This window comes from Amphiura filiformis, chromosome 11, assembly GCF_039555335.1.
Source record: "Amphiura filiformis chromosome 11, Afil_fr2py, whole genome shotgun sequence".
NCBI lineage: Eukaryota > Metazoa > Echinodermata > Ophiuroidea > Amphilepidida > Amphiuridae > Amphiura > Amphiura filiformis.
The window spans coordinates 48,329,168-48,346,536 of NC_092638.1; the positions used below are offsets into that span (position 1 = coordinate 48,329,168).

The 17,369-nt window shown below is 36.3% G+C and overlaps 1 long non-coding RNA gene across 1 annotated transcript; it reads left to right on the plus strand.

Annotated features, from left to right (window-relative positions):
- The first annotated feature begins 208 nt into the window (after positions 1–208).
- Positions 209–2,280, plus strand: LOC140164035 (uncharacterized). The gene is made up of 3 exons (XR_011860471.1): positions 209–413; positions 948–1,033; positions 1,704–2,280. It is a non-coding gene; the product is annotated as an uncharacterized lncRNA (long non-coding RNA).
- The last annotated feature ends 15,089 nt before the right edge of the window (positions 2,281–17,369 follow it).

Here is a 17,369-nt window from a genome sequence, read left to right on the forward strand (position 1 = left end):
CCAGGTGAGCAGTAAGATCATGAACTCAATTCTGTGTATATTTACAGAAAGCAAAACTATTTCACAATCGAAGTAAAGTGAGTGTACACAGCAAAAAATAAGGAGTAAAGTGCTACCGACTAAAGTATGTTGATTAAAAAATAGACCAATTATTTACTCATCAACGATTAAAAGACGATATTTGACACAACTCTTTGCGAGAGTAAAAAATGGTCAATGGAAAGAAGTAAAATATTTTAATCGCCACATTGTATTTTACTCAAATCGCGTAGTAAATTCAACACGCGGAGTAAGTTTAATTCGACGACGTATTAAAATTCATGTCATCATGGCGTATAAAAGCGGAGCCGGGATGCGGGTGCAGTGTCTGCTGGTGGAATGGAGTTTGTCAGCAGTACAACCAATGTTTGAAGGTACTAATTTCATTACTATTATTCATAACTTTATGTCCATATACCTGTTACACAATTTAGAAATCTTATTGTATGATTTGAACCGGATATAGACAGGTTTTAAGTTAGTTAAGCTTATCAGTAATTGTCATCGGCTCACCATGCTAGCTGTGTATTTGCGATCGTAACTAATGTACTAGTCTGAGCAACCTCGAAGTACATACGCTGATGTGGACCAGGCCGGGGACCAGGGGCGTACATGTAGCAAGCGGATAGGGTGGACAAAGTCCATGGGCCCCGAGCAAAAGCGAAAATGAAGTGGATAGGGATCAGGGCTGATAAAGGAGATGTTTAGAAGGCCTCACACTACTCCTTGTCCATATGCCCCAAAGCTCTTGCTACGTCCCTGATCCTGATGTTGACTCGTGCCACATAACTTAGCAGTTATATGTAGTAGGAGAGTGAAACCATTGCAAAATATCACTTGAAATTTTTTTCCATAGGCAGTTTTCTTTTTCAGTGCATTTATAATATTGATCTATATTTTACTTACAGATCAGATGTGACTTTGGGATTTTTGTGCTGCCCTACCTCTTTTCAGGAAAGGTATTGAAGAAAGATGCACGAACGTCAGTCAACAGGTAAATTTCTATCAATAATGTTGCATTTAACTTGCCAATTTCTTTGTGCATTTCAGAATACATGTAGTTCATTGAATGTGTAGTTCATGAAACCTCAAATGCCAAGGGAAAACCCCTATATAACCCCTTATCCTCACCGACAGGTGTTGGCTATCGTGAACTTTGAATAATCAACCGCGAATCTTATAATTATCTTGTTTACCATTTCTGTAAATTCTTGTCTCCTAAAGTTTGTGTCCCTTGAAAATAGCATTGCCCGCTATCACAGGAATAATAATATAATAATTATAAAGATATTTTAAATATTTGCAAAATCGCATGAAAGTAGAAATGCCAATGCAATGGGTGATTACAATGTAAATTACATGTAAATATGTCATATTTGCTTTAATATTTCAAGAATTTCAGCAAGAGTTTTCATTTTTGGTTATATACCATCTGACCAATTATAGACAGTTTAAAAATAAGACATGCATAAATTTAGTTATTTGTGTTTTAAACCTTCCATCTGCTTCATCACTTTCGAGTACCAAACAAATTTTGATTTATGGTTGATACAATGAAAAGGTGGTGGATTTTCTATTTTAAGGCAGCTTTATTTCACTTGAATAGTCCCAATCCATGAAATTAATGTCCTTTATTACATTTTATTTTATTTTACATGTTTCAGGAAGGCACAGCTTTGGACTGGTTCCTCGCCAACTTTACTGGACGCACGCTGCCATTTACATACTTGTGAAGCAAGTTGAATCCAGAACTGTGTTTTTATATAAATGGATAGGCAAGCTTTTTCAATGCGCAACAGTGATGAAAGTTGTAGAACTTGTGGACAAGATATACCAAATCCTTCACATACAATGACTTAGCATATCCAGTACAGGCTGATCACTGCTATTTGGCAGTTCCTGGACACTATATCAGCTACTAAAGAACCTGGTAACATTAGACAATTCTTGAGTGTTAAAACATAATGAAGTGAAGACTTAATTTCTGTCCCATTTAAAACACTCAGCATCTATAACATTAATTTTCAAATGACTTTTTCACATCAAAAGTTTTGGGAGAGGTGACCGGCTTCTATTTTATTCTATGTTTGCTCACATTGGGTAATGAGACAATAGACATGCTATATTGTGATTTATTTGATACCTATTTTGAAAATAAAACCAGGAAAAATGCAGAATATTATATTTAATTTTGTATTCTTTTCATTCTTTTAGTTTAAAATACTGCTTTGTTCCAGCTGCAGATGGAGCCTCAATACAACTCGAAAGTGTTTTTTGCTTAATATTTGTTGAGTAAAATACGTTTCATGTTGCTCAAAATGTTGAGTAACACTTTACTATTCATCATTTTGCAAATCTTTTCACTTAAGTTTTACTCAAATAATGAGTAATCGTTTTAATCAACACTTGCGTAAACCTTTACTCAAGGTTAAACGAGTAACTGTTTCCTTGTTTCAGAGCAAAAAAGGGAGCTACTCAATATTGGGTAAAATTTAATCAACAAACGTTGAACAAATATTACTCCATAGTCAATGAGTAAAATTTACTCTCATCTTTGAGTAAAAAGGAGCTACTCAATATTGAGTAAATTTTACTCAACAAAAGTTGAGCAAATATTACTCCAAGTGAAAGAGTAAATTTTACTCTCATCTTTGAGTAAAAAGGAGCTACTCAATATTGAGTAAAGTTTAATCAACATGTGCTGAGTAAACAATTAATCAACCGAAGCTGAGTAAAATTACTCAAAATTCGACTAGCTCCCTTTTTACTATCGTGATGAGTAATATTTTACTCAATATTGAGCTTTTATTTTTTGCTGTGTACTTTCTAGTTTTTGATAACAAATAACAAACGAACAATAGTACTTTGTCAAGCGCCAGTTGTTTAACATGTTTAAAGTAAATAGGCGTTGCCATTATGAAATCCAACCGGTTGAAGGCTGAAAGTAACATTTGTTTAATCAGCAAAGGCATTTTGTGGAAGCTATAGATGTAGAATATGAAAAATAAGCTTCCATTGACATAACATTTTCAAATATTTACCAAGATTTTAGTACCATTGGTACAGCCGTGGAAGAGTGAATGATGGCAGATCCAATTTCAATAGTATTACGTCACTGATGGTTGAATTCAGAAATGATCATAATGAGTTACTATCGTTTAATAATTGTATTGCTGGCCCATTCCATGTCAACTCCAGGGATGTGCACCGCAGCACCTCTTCAATTTTTGTCATTTTCTGTGTGGTGGTAGATATTGATGAGAAAGTAAAATCCTGAAAATTTGAGCTTCATACTCCATTTCGTTTTCCCGTGGCATCAATTTGAAATTTAGGGGGGTCAGCGTAAAAAATGTGTCGCAACGCGAAAGACGATGTTTGGAGGTCCATAAATGTATAAATGGAACCCTTTAAAACTGTGAAAAGTATGTATCCTGGGGTACTTTTTGGTGTAGAATTCAAATCTGCTATCAGAAAACTTGTAACTCCTTTACTTTAAAAGATATAGGGCCCTCAAAACAACTTCGTCCAACCAGGACCAACTTTGACATTGTCAGAACTCCAAAAGTAAAAATTTTAGCGTCAATTTTTTTGCCAGTCAGAGCCCTTTGGTAGGACATTACTCTTATCCAATATTGAGCATATTAGAATACATTTAGCTGAGATATTACCCATGCAAAACCACTTTTTTTACTTTTTGGAGTTTTGACCCCCTGAAAACCAATGTTGACAATTTGAGGGCCCCATCAACTTCAGGTAAAGTTGAAGGATGTTCTTGGACAACATTTCTGAGGATAGCAGATTTGGTTCTTTACACCAAACATTACCCCAGGATGCATACTTTCAAAGTTTACATGAAATCATTTACATGCAAAATTTATACATTTATGGACCTCCAAACGTCGTCTCGCGTTGCGACACATTTTTACGCTGATCCCTAAATTTCAAATTGATGCCACGGGAAAACGAAATGGAGTATGAAGCTCAAATTTTCAGGATTTTACTTTGTCATCAATATCTACCACCACACAGAAAAAGAAAAAAATTGAAGAGGTGCTGCGGTGCACATCCCTGGAGTTGACATGGAATGGGCCTGCTACAAGTCAAAAATTGTTTTTAAAACATATTCCGCAAACTGTTTACGTAAAATGATAGCTTGAAGACGGAGTTCGTTGTGTTTGATAATATACCTATGGATCCCGGCAACGATCCTCAAAAAGGTTGTTCGAACTGTTTTCTTGTTTCCTCATTTTGTCCTTTTTATGCTTTCCCACCGCCGCGTTTCTTCAGAAGTAACTTAAGTCCGCCTTCAATATTTTAGGCCGTATAAAATTAATATTTTGGTTCTCGTCCAGAGGATTTTCATGAATGTGTGACCTTATTAGTGTCAATTATATACAGAGACCAATGTTTACCCGTTGGATTTTTAGAGGAAAAGCCGATATGGATTGCTACCTTCTTCATTAGACGTATTATGCAAAGAGTTAAAAAGCCACGGATTTATACAGGGTGTATAAAAAGTATACAGTTTGAAACATGCCACTAGATTAAAAAGTATGACATTTGTGGTCAAAATGTTATAGCTAATACATGTAGCTGAATCAGCATCTTGTACTTCCATAACTGTAAAATTACTGGCGTGACTGAATGGCTATTTTTAGGAGTCGTGTAAAATTACATTTAAAATCAAAGCAACATGAAAATCACATGTTTAACCTGTTCACATGTTTAACCACTTAGTCTTAATCCTCCATATGGCCATTATTCATCTGTATGAAGATTCAGCTCTCCTCAATATTTCATTCACACCACGTCTTATGAGAGACATCCTACCTGGTGATGTCAACTTGTGCATTGCACAATGTGCAATAATGTGTCTATGGAGTTAATCGAGGTTTCTTGTGAAAACTTTTGATTACAGAAAGCTCCACAAGATCCACAAGATCCAGAGGTGTAAGATAAGAAGATCTTTAATAGGGGGCATTTCACTTGGTGCTTCAAAGGAATCACTTGATTGCCAAACAATTCTGCAAGGCCTTCTGTAAACTGTGATGGCTTCGCGCAACTGCATTTTTACGCGGCTCGCAAAAAAGTCACTGAGCCCTTATTAATGGTCACACGCCAGTGATTTTACAGTTGTGGGATAACAAAATCCTGATTCAGCTATTATTTAGAGCAATTTGACCAAATACCTCATACTTGTCAGCCTATATGTAATACCCATCGCTATACTATGATCAGCTCGTAATCGGCGAGAAGTATTCGGTTTTTGTTATTGCGGGCGTCAATAAAGTCCCAACTTACGCTCGCGATAATTCACAAGAGCGCGTGTCGGCGGTCAAGCAATACGAAAAGTGCGGTTCACGTAGGTGGCGCAACAAGCTGTTTGTACGCTATTCTGTATCAATCCACGACTATATAGTTTAGTATTTCCTTGAGAACATAAATAGACACTGCGGGGCTGGACCTTGTACCGCGCGCCCAGGCATTCAGGGGGTCTATTGTATTACCATTGAGCTACCTGAACTAGCGCATTAGCGATTGAGCTCAGTGGACTGCTCAGTTTTAACGAGGGTTAACAAATCAGATACCGCCTTTTCCTCTCAGGACATATATACCCAGTGGCGTACTTGAAGGGTATGCAGAGATTTCTCCACGGCTGACAACTCACAGACATAATAAAAAGGATGCAAACAGGATTTAATATAAATAGCGCCATCAGTGTTGGCTTAAAATGAATATATTATACATGCCACCAAACAGCCGTGTGATTTGGGTGATTACGCGCGAAATGAACCCAATTTAAACCAGCTTTCACGTCAAATGGTATGAAACTGAACAATTTCGAGCAGATATTCTGATAAAATTGGACCGAACTAATGCTCAATGGGCACATCCCCCCCCCCGACCAAAAGTCTAGGTACGCCACTGGAAGTACCACCATCTAACTTAAAATTCATTCCTCTATATACATGATATAGTTCGACATGACACCCAACTCCAATTGCATTCGTATTACAACTATTTGCCAATTTTGGATTTTTGAAAGACATTGACGATGAAATACCACATTGACATGCTTAGCTCATCGGCAAAGCACTTAACATCAAAGTTTTATATCTAAAATAGGACACTAAGTATCGATATCCTGTTTAGGCTTAACCTGGTTTAGTGAGCTATATCTAGCGAATAGGGATCTAGTTTGATGAAACGTTCTTAATGGCTTTTTGGATACTTTTAGCTTACACTTCCATAATTGATGTACACAGGTGACAGAAACGTAATTGAAGTATTCAAAAGATGAAAGGAGATTACTTTGTACACTGTTTTCAAAGTTCTTAAAGCATTAGGAACCGAGGTTATAGCTTATACATTTCTCAGCAGATTTTAACTCAAAGTGTCCAAGGTGACGGATTCTGCTATTTATTTTACGATACATAGGGTGAAACAGTCTGTAGTGAATCAGTATGGAATATTTTTTTTCTTCTTATTTTATGTATTTTACGATGCAAATACATTTAAGATGACCTAAAAACCTGAAACGTTTGTCGTCATTTATTTCACTCATATGAAGTTTGTAACCTTTAACTTTGTTCGACCTTTTGCACAAAAATAGCGCTTAATGTGTTTTAATCTTTATAATGTATTTTCTTCTGCAAAAACATGTCTACATAAATCAATGGGTTTGGCCGGATGTCTTGTATGCAATACAGAGAGAGTAATGGCCGCTGTGGGATTAAATCCACTATACCGCTCTCAAATCGATGCGACTGAGTGGTTACAACTTCCACAGGACGCTGTCAGCTCCAGATTATTGCAGATTAATGCAGGTCTGCATCATATGATCCCAGCAAACACAAAACGTTTTCGACATAATTCGCAAAAGGTTATAAAAGGTTGTCAGAAAACGTTTAAATGTCGGGTTATATAAAGGGTACATCAATGGTATAAAACGTTTTCATAGCATTAAATAACATTTGTTGGTAATTTATTGCACAGCAAACACAAATGTTTTACAGAAAACATTTAAATGTCGGGTTATATAAAGGGTATAAGAACGTTTTAATAACATTCCAAAAACATTTTTGAAAACTTGGTACAAATCATTCTAAACAGAATGTTATTTTGGGGTTGAAAAAATATTTTGCAGAAAATGTTTGCCCAAAATATTTTCAATAACGTTTTAAAATGTTTTCACGACCTTTATATAACCCGACATTTAAATGTTATTAAAACGTTTTGTAAAAAACATTTTAAGAACATTTCTGTGTTTGCTGTGTGCAAATATTTTAACATAACATTTTCAAATATTTACCTAAATTTTAGTCCATTGGTATAGTCGTGAAAGATTGAACTGTGGCATATCCATTTTGAATGGTATCACGTTTAATTTTGCTAGGGTTGAATTCAGAAGTGGTCATAATAAGCTCTGACTTATCATCGTTTCATAGTTCCAGTCAGAAATTGCTTTTAACACGTAGTCCGCAATTTTTTTACGTAAATTGATAGCTTGAAGACGAAGTTAGTCGTGTTTGTTTATATACTTGTGGATCCCGGCGACAAACCTCAAAAAGGTTGTTCGGACTGTTGTCCTGTTGCCTCATTTGTCCTCATTTTTATGCTTTCCCACCGCCACGTTTCTTCAGAAGTAATTTTTGCAATAAGGTCGGGTAGCTTATCGCTTATGCTAGCAGCATAAAGTCGAATAAATCTGCGGATCACTTGGCATTCTAGGGTAATTCTTGGTATACTTCTGGCTACTTCTGCATCAAATCAAAGTTGTTGAATTATTTATCATTTTGTTGAGTTTGATCAATATTGCTATATCTGTTAGACAAGTAAATCGCATTTAAATAGAAGCTCAGTATCTACAAAGATGTTACAAAACAGATACTGTCTGCTTACTCGGGAGACGGGTGTTTTTGTAATCAGTCAGTCTGCTCACAAAGTCGAAATGCTGTATCTACATTCAAATAACATGGCAGATACTTTACTTTGACTTGGGAGAAAATTTGTTTGAATTAGTTTGCCTCCGAAGTAAAAGGCTGTTAAAAGTAATTAACCCTCATCTATCAAGGGGGTATATGCCATCAGTCTCCGGCTTTTTCCCCTGGATCTGGAAGCACTATTCAAACAAATCGCCAAATAAACGGAATTGTCCGATCATACCTCAAAAAGGTCGTTCGGACTGTTTTCTTGGTGCCTCATTTTTTCTCCTTTTTATGCTTTCCCACCGCCATGTTTCTTCAGAAGTAATTTTTGCAATAAGGTCGGGTAGCTTATCGCTTATGTTAGCAGCATAAAGGCGAATACATCTGCGGATCACTTGGCATTCTAGGGTAATTCTTGGTATACTTCTGGCTACTTCTGCATCAAATCAAAGTTGTTGAATTATTTATCATTTTGTTGAGTTTGATCAATATTGCTATCTCTCTGAGACAAGTAAATCGCTTTTATATAAAAGCTCAGTATCTACAAAGATGTTACAAAACAGATACTGCCTGCTTACTTGGGAGACAAGTGTTTTTTGAATCAGTCTGGTCACAAAGTCGAAATGCTGTATCTATATACAAATAACATGGCAGATACTTTACTTTGACTTGGGAGAGAATTCGTTTGAATTACTCTGCCTCCAAAGTAACAGGATGTTAAAAGTAATTAACCCTAATCTATCAAGGGGGTATATGCCACCAGTCTCCGGCTTTTTTCCATGGATCTGGAAACACTATTCAAACAAACCGCTAAACAAACGGAATTGTTCGATCATACTTTGTGGAAAACATTACTCACACATGGAGTCCGTCCAATTTCTAGGGTAGGCGGAGTTACTGAGGCCAAGGCACACATTGTCTTCCATGCAACTTTCTATATAATGTTATAATAGTGGTTTAAAAAGAAAACTCCGTACATACTGCAGTTACTGTCCATTTTCCTATACATAATACATAGTACTCTCACCATTGACGCGTGACCTCTACAAACAGTGCATGTTATAGGTATACGGGCATTACCTAGTTAACGTCACTGTATGAAAAATAACCGGCCAATATTTAAAGTACTCTCTGAAATTCTAGAAAATATAGTTTTGTAACATGTTCTAAATTTTTAGCTAATTTAGGTGTTTGGAAGTATTCGCACTTTGGTGTTTTAGGAGGGATATGTGAACGACAGATAACACCAATAATATGAAGAAATTATTTCCAAACCGTGTTAAGTCTGCAACCAATATGTTTCTCATTTTCAAGAATGCTGGTTAACAATATGCAGACTATTGTCTCATTTCGTAAACAAAGGCTCACACAATATTGTTACCTTGCGTTCACCCAACTGAAACTATAATACCAGCTCATTGCTCATTGTACAGGTAAAACAGAAACATGTGTAGTTTGGATTTAAACAGAGAAGATCTGATTTAACATAGTTGAGCAGTTTCAATGAGTGTTATCTTGGTTTAATAGCTTTTAATGAGGTTTAAGTCCTGCAAAGGTCGTGGTGAATTCTACTGTAGACATGGCTGCATCATGACAAAAATGCTGGTCAGCCTACATGTAATAAGCATCGCTATACTATGATCAGCTCCTAATTGGCGAGAAGTATTCTGTTTTTGTTACCTCGCGCTTCAATAAAGTCCTAACCTAAATTCACAAAAGCGCGTGTAGAAAACAAAGCAAAGCAGGACCTACAGAGGTAGTTCACATGGCTAGAAAGTGTCAGAAGTAATACGAAAAGTAATACGAAAAGTGCGGTTCGCATAGGTGGCGCACCAAGCTGTCTGTACGCTATTCTGTATAAATCCACGATGTTATGAGTCGCGTTGATCAGACTATATAGTTTAATACTTCCTTGAGAACATAAATAGACACTGCGGGGCTAGAACTTGTACCGCACGCCCAGCAATTTAGGGGGTCTATAATATCACCACTGAGCTGCCTAAACTAGCGCATTAGCGATTGAGCTCAGTGGACTGCTCAGTTTTATACATGAGGGTTAACAAATCAGATACTGCTTTCTTTCTCAGGACAGATATCGAGTGGTGTACCTGAAGGGCACCTGACAAATCACAGTTGTAAAGATGCAAACAAGATTTAACATATGAAAAGGTTTGGCTAAAAAACGATTCTCTTATAAATGCATCTACGCACAGTTTCCACCTCGATACACCCGAGTACACAGATATTTCCAAGCACAGCGAGTCTAGCCTCTACGCAGTTTGTGTTTACACTACACGGTTGAGTGCTTAACATAATCAGAGCTATGTGAGATCTAGTGGAAAATAGACATCTGTGATTGGTTTTTGTCAAAACCTCAACTGTTGCCTTCATCCAATCAGATTCTTTTACATCGAACGAAAGTTAACACTTCCCCTAAAAACACTTTTTTATTACGTCAACAGATAACGCAATTCAATGTTTATAGCAAGGCGAATGTGGCAAATCTGTTGAAAACAACCTATCCAAGCACAGATTTTGACCAAAATGTAGATTTTAAATGTCAAAACCTGAACTGTTCCATATAATATTTGTCAAATTTTATGTCATTAAATGAAAGAGCACACTTATATCGTCAACATACTACCTTTATTACAAATCATAGTACAAATCATTCTAAACAGAATGTTATTTTGGGGTTGAAAAAATATTTTGCAGAAAATGTTTGCCCAAAATATTTTCAATAACGTTTTAAAATGTTTTCACGACCTTTATATAACCCGACATTTAAATGTTATTAAAACGTTTTTAAAAAACATTTTAAGAACATTTCTGTGTTTGCTGTGTGCAAATATTTTAACATAACATTTTCAAATATTTACCTAAATTTTAGTCCATTGGTATAGTCGTGAAAGATTGAACTGTGGCATATCCATTTTGAATGGTATCACGTTTAATTTTGCTAGGGTTGAATTCAGAAGTGGTCATAATAAGCTCTGACTTATCATCGTTTCATAGTTCCAGTCAGAAATTGCTTTTAACACGTAGTCCGCAATTTTTTTACGTAAATTGATAGCTTGAAGACGAAGTTAGTCGTGTTTGTTTATATACTTGTGGATCCCGGCGACAAACCTCAAAAAGTTCGGACTGTTGTCCTGTTGCCTCATTTGTCCTCATTTTTATGCTTTCCCACCGCCACGTTTCTTCAGAAGTAATTTTTGCAATAAGGTCGGGTAGCTTATCGCTTATGCTAGCAGCATAAAGTCGAATAAATCTGCGGATCACTTGGCATTCTAGGGTAATTCTTGGTATACTTCTGGCTACTTCTGCATCAAATCAAAGTTGTTGAATTATTTATCATTTTGTTGAGTTTGATCAATATTGCTATATCTGTTAGACAAGTAAATCGCATTTAAATAGAAGCTCAGTATCTACAAAGATGTTACAAAACAGATACTGTCTGCTTACTCGGGAGACGGGTGTTTTTGTAATCAGTCAGTCTGCTCACAAAGTCGAAATGCTGTATCTACATTCAAATAACATGGCAGATACTTTACTTTGACTTGGGAGAAAATTTGTTTGAATTAGTTTGCCCCCGAAGTAAAAGGCTGTTAAAAGTAATTAACCCTCATCTATCAAGGGGGTATATGCCATCAGTCTCCGGCTTTTTCCCCTGGATCTGGAAGCACTATTCAAACAAATCGCCAAATAAACGGAATTGTCCGATCATACTTTGTGGAAAACATTTCTCACACAGTGAGGCCGTCCAATTTCCAGTAGGCGGAGTTACTGAGGCCAAGACACACAGCCATGCAACTTTCTATAATGTTATAATAGTGGTTTACAAAGAAAACTCCGTACATACTGCAGTTAACACTTCCCCTAAAAACACTTTTTTATTACGTGAACAGATAACGCAATTCAATGTTTATAGCAAGGCGAATGTGGCAAATCTATTGAAAACAACCTATCCAAGCACAGATTTTGACCAAAATGTAGATTTTAAATGTCAAAACCTCAACTGTTCCATATAATATTTGTCAAATTTTATGTCATTAAATGAAAGAGCACACTTATATCGTCCACATACTACCTTTATTTCAATGAGCAATGGTCAATATCTTTCAATTGCAAATCGGTTGTAAATTCAATGATATGTATGAATAGCGCCATCAGTGTTCGCTTAAAAATGAATACATTATAAATGCCACCAAACAGCCGTGTGATTTGGGTGATTACACTTCAAATAGTATGAAATTGAACATTTTTGCGCAGATATCCCGAACTAATGCTCAATGGGCACATTTTTGCCTCCCCCACCAAAAGTCTAGGCACGCCATCTAACTTAAAATTCATTGCTTTGACAGTTGTAACTTTATTAAAATATAAAGTTCGACGTCACGTGACACACAACTCAAATTGGATTCGCATTAATATTTGCCAATTTCTGATTTTTGAAAGACATTGACGATGAAATACCACATTGACATGCTTTAGCTCATCGGCAAAGCACTAAACATCAAAGTTTTATGTTTAAAAGAAGACACTAAGTATCGATTTCCTGTTTAGGCTTAACCTCGTTTAGTGCCCTATATCTAGCGAATAGGGATCTAGTTTGACGAAACCTTTTAATGGCTTTTTGGATACTTTTAGCTTACACTTCCATAATTGATGTACACAGGTGATAGAAATGTAATTGAGGTATTCAAAAGATGAAGTGGGATCACTTTGTAAACTGTTTTCATAGTTCTTTAAAGCATTAGGAACAGAAGTTGTAGCTTATACATTTCTTAGCAGATTTTAACTCAACGTGTCCAAGGAGACGGATTCTGCTATCTACTTTACGATACAAATACATTTAAGATGACCTAAAAACCCGAAACTTTTGTCTGTCATTTATTTCACTCATATGAAGTTTGTAACCTTTAACTTTGTTCGATCTTTTGCACAAAAATAGCGCTTAATGTGTTTTAATCTTTATAATGTATTTTCTTCTGCAAAAACATGTCTACATAAATCAATGGGTTTGGCCGGATGTCTTGTATGCAATATAGAGAGAGTAATGGCCGCTGTGGGATTAAATCCACTATACCGCTCTCAAATCAATTGTGCGACTGAGTGGTTACAACTTCCACAGGACGCTGTCAGCTCCAGATTATTGCAGATTAATGCAGGTCTGCATCATATGATAATATAGTACACGGCTGTATCTTCGCCGAGAGCTCGGACTAACCAAGGCCCGAACCAATTTGCCAAGGGCGCTGGTATAGTTAGGCCCCCTATACGGTAGTTAATGTGTCTTTTAATTTTCCGGTAAGATCCGTTCTTATACAGTGAGGTTTCTTTGGAGACTAAGAGCAGCGCCTTGCATGTGCAGACCTCGCTTTCATACTGTTACGAAAAAAAAGATTCCATTGATTATCGCCAATGCACTAATCGCCATTGCTCAGTGAAACCAATAGGCCGTTAGCACACTGTTTGGACAGAAGCTTATACATGCATCATAGAATTAGCGCGAGATACCGAATTTGTGTGTGAGCAATGGTACCAAATCAGGATTGAGGTGGTTCAAATATGTGTGATGTACACATAGACGGCCTTTAGCTTAGAAGAAATTTTATGTATTTTACTGTCTGCTTTTCATCCTCTAAATGATTTAAATTTATAATGCTATTCGATCGCTTTTACCGCTTTTCAACTGAAATGATTAGGCCTATCATTGGCGAATCAATGTAGCATGTAGCCTACTCGTGTATGTCATGATTTTGAGATTGTTGCCCATTCCAATATAATTATAAGGTAACTAATGCATACATCTGTTTGGAACCTCATTGGAACCGATCTCAATCTCAGTCAGTGTTGGTGATGCCTTATAAGGAGTTAAGTACAATGGCGCGGCGAATCAACAATCAGCAATCGACGGCGTTGAAGTCCGCGCCAAGTGTCCTCGGTTTAAAAAATGCTACGTTTAGCCAATAAACCTTCCAATACCTCGTAACGAAAACATATTTTCAAACTTAATCCAAAATTAAATAGTCATTTTGGTGAAGCCGTGTTCTGTTATACACTGAACTAGCAAAATTTTACGCCTTAACCGCGATGTTGGCAATATTGTATCTTTATTGTATTGGTATAGTTTCTGTTCTGATCGATCAAGATCACAAATGTAAAAACAACTAGGACTCCATGCTCATACAAGCCAAGCATTCAGCACGTGAATAGTACTTTTGATAGGCATATGGACAGGATTTGACAGATTAGAGTAAGTTTCAAGTCCCATCGAAAATATGGAATGGTTTTGAAAGCATCTTAAAACAATTATATATCTTTATTGGGTCAATTCTAACATTCTGGTCGCAACAAATTGTTGTTTTTGGCCTAAAACCAGTGTATTTCATAGAATCCTATACACACGGAGGTATTAGTACACGCCGAAGCCCGGGTGAAGAGGTCAAATGTTATTTTGAATAGCATTATTGTCTTCCAACAGATGTGTAAAATACTCTGTACTACGGAAATTATATCGACAGCAAAGACCATAGGCGTAGATCCGGGGGGGGGGGGGGGGGGTAAATCGCCCAATATTTTGCCAGGGGATACAATACAATCACCCCCTCCCCCATGTTGACGCCTGTATGTGGGTTTCTGACCTAACCAAATTAACCTCATAGTTGGCCAATTAAGCCCAAAAGTGACCATTTTTGCGCGTTTTGCGCGAATTTATTCCACTTCTGCACCATTTTCACCAGTTTAGCTTCAATATGGCGCATTTGTACCATCGAGTTATTCTGTCGCAAAAAGGTGCTGGATTCACTATAATTCAAGAATTTTTTTCAAACCCATTCCCCCAATGTCAAAAAGAAATCTATGCCACTGGCAAAGACGTGTCTGTAAATATATGGAAATACTTAATTTTCCGCAAGAATATATTCTTTATTATCCTTAAGGTAATTTCAGTAGAACAACATCATTTGCAAACGTTCAGATGACTTCGCTATTGAATTAGACAAGATACATTTCTTTAAGTATTAGAGCGCTAAGCTTGATCATCATCGAATTTCCCCATATAAAACGGTTAGTAGCCCTAGGGACCTGATTATAATGAAGCTTCATTTGATTATTTGAGTACCCTCAATGATTATCAGAAAAGGAAACAACATAATCGTCAATGTAGTTTGAAAGTCAATGATCGAAAATGGTTCCGTGAATCATTTTTGCTTAAATACTCTTTCATCATATTATATAAAAAAAGTCCGTTATATATCCCTCAATGTGCCCTACATATCCGTCTTCCTCGTCTAATAATTGTCTATAAATTAAATAGTCGGTTTGACAGAAACTAATGAATCATCAACGAAGATGGAAAATTTCTTTGATTGCGACCAGATATCTTTGTGTTGACAGGATTGCTATTCTGTTACCTCGATGACATATGAAGACCTGAGCGCAAGAAGACCGTAAGTCCACTTGGCCCCTTATTACACTAAAGTTACGTATAGTTTCTTAGGGTTTTATAATGTTTAATACATGTTCCAGGGTGAAAACATCATGAAAGGTTGTGAAAGATTTGTTTTGGCCCCTGAACATGTATAAAACATTACCAAACTATACGAAACTATACGCAACTTTAGTGTATACATGTTGAGGGGCCAAGTGGACTTACGGTCTTCTTGCGCTCAGGTCTTCATATGTAATTATAGACATTATCCGTCTGACTTTTACCTTTCCTGTCATTTCTACTGCACTCCCAAGTGAAAACGCAGCAGATAATGCTGTGTTCTTTACTTTCAGTTTGATCATATAATGCACATAAAGGAAACTTATCGCAAAAACAAAATTAAGTCAGTATTATTGCAACTCAGCGTCTAAGCAGATGGTTTTATAAAAGGCTTTCCCGACTCAATGCGTCGGTTTCTAAACATAGATATACTCTAAAAACACATTTAATGACATTATGTCGGCATACGTTAAACTCCACCATAGTTGTTAACCAAGCAAATGTGATTTCCACTTTCTCGCATTGATGTTTTAATGTCACTTGCAGAATAATCAGTACTAAAGCCGGTTAAAACAACAGAAAGTGCTGGAGAAACGGCAACGAAATGCATCTCGCCATTTAACGATTTTCTGATAAACCTGCTTCAACATAAATGTCATATTCGTGAATAATGAAACCCATTGAAACGAGCAAATTGACATAATTATCAAAATTTTGCAACAGAAAAATTCAGGACACAGCTAGGCATAATCAGTATTGTAAAAACCGAAAACCGATAAACCGTCTATGTAAAACCGTTTTTAAAAGTTTTTTAATGTCTTCCTACCCATAAACAAACTCTAACCCTCCCCAAACCTTACTACATATATACAAACCCACCTGGGCCTAACTAACCTAACACACTTGACACACACTCCAAAATGGAATAGGGGTGAAATCACTCAGCGGGGATTGAACCAGAATCATGTTATACATGTATTGTATATAACAATTTTTCTCATAACTCAGCTTCTACATAAATGCCACTCCACCTTGCCACACGTTGGATACTCAAACATGATATCAAAACTGTCCTCCAAAAGGGTAAATTTGCTCAAACTGTCAAAGTTGACCTGATTGTCACATACCGTTATTACCTTAGAATTATATAGAAATAAAGTTGAAATAATTTATGGTTGTGCAGTAGGCTTACATAATAACAAAGACATGCATATTGCAGACGATGTATGCTGCATTTGGATCACCGTACTGTATTGTAACCCTTACCTAATAAGTTGACCTCAATGCTGAGTGTGACAGACAACAGGCCCGGGTTTTACATGTCCAGATATTGCTCTTCTGATACATGGGACCACCATTTTACGTGACTCTCCGAACCACAGCAGTTCATCCAAATCAAAGCAGTTCATCGAGAAAATGAATCAAATGTAATGTGTTTAATTGAAAAAAGAAGTTTAATAGAATTGATGAAAAACAATCACGCTTATCTTTGTCGATTTTGCATAAATAAAGTGATATAAAACTGTAATAGAGTTTATTGTAAATGGAATAATCTATTCATGAATCTCGCCAAGGCCTATTAAAAAAAGGTGACCTGATATATTTGGAAAATCAAATTCTTTAAAACTTACGTATAACATAAAAAGTCATCCCTTTCAAGCACTCATGCAAAAAGAACGTGTAAATGTTTTTTTGTGATATTGGTAGTCTACAGTGCTTTTTATTAATGATAATCATCATGATCATGTCATATATTGATTTCAAGTGAAAGACCCCATTTTTCTCATAAACATATTGAAATAAGAAGTTCCAACTCAGTGTATTTCCGAAGATATCATCAAAAAAACTGCCTAATTAGTCTCAACTATGTTATATCATATGTTTATGAGAAAAATATGAGCTTTCAT